Consider the following 795-nt stretch of genomic DNA (forward strand, 5'->3'; position numbering starts at 1 on the left):
GTGTGTGTGTGTGTGTGTGTGTGTGCGTGCGAGTGCGTGCGTGCGTGTTCACAAAGCAGAGGATGATGCATTCAGTCAGAGATGAGGGTTAAGCTCTGCTGCATTTGGACATCCATCAAAAATATCTCTACTGGATGGTTGGATGGATTAACCCCTCGTACACGAGAGAAAGACGAGCATTCTTTCTCTCTCACACACACGGTGGAGGCCACAGGATGTAAAGTGTTAACAACCTCCACACTTATACTTCAGTTTTTTGTTTCTAAGTTTTTGCAGCATGAGGGAGTTTATTCTCTGTTTAGGCGCATGAGTTCATTTGTTAGTCTTTGTGTGTGGTGGGGGAGCTCGCAAATACCATAACACTGGTGCAACAATCGTGTGTCTTTCACACTGCTGAGTGAAAGATGTATGAGAAGCATGATGAAAGAAAAGGCGACACAGATGTATGATGGGAGGAGTAATGCGGGCAAGAAGACTAGTTTTGGTGACTATGGCAACCAGTTTCTGAGAATCTCCCGCCCCAGCCCCCTCCTCAACTGTGAGCCACACACACACACACACACACACACACACACACACACACACACACACACACACCCTCCTTGGGACTTCACTGCAGAACAGCGAAGGTGGTGCAGTCGAGCTTGAGGAACACAATAAGTCAGACTGTTCTCGTGCATCTAGAAAAACACGCAAACGACAAGTGCAGTGATGAAATGAAGCTTTAACACACCATGAGTCACATTCATACCTACCGTTTTTCTTCTAGCTTATCTACTTGGTAATGTTATTAAT

The sequence above is a fragment of the Haplochromis burtoni genome, unplaced genomic scaffold (genome assembly GCF_018398535.1).
Source record: "Haplochromis burtoni strain Fernald_Lab_line unplaced genomic scaffold, NCSU_Asbu1 Contig_389, whole genome shotgun sequence".
Lineage (NCBI taxonomy): Eukaryota > Metazoa > Chordata > Actinopteri > Cichliformes > Cichlidae > Haplochromis > Haplochromis burtoni.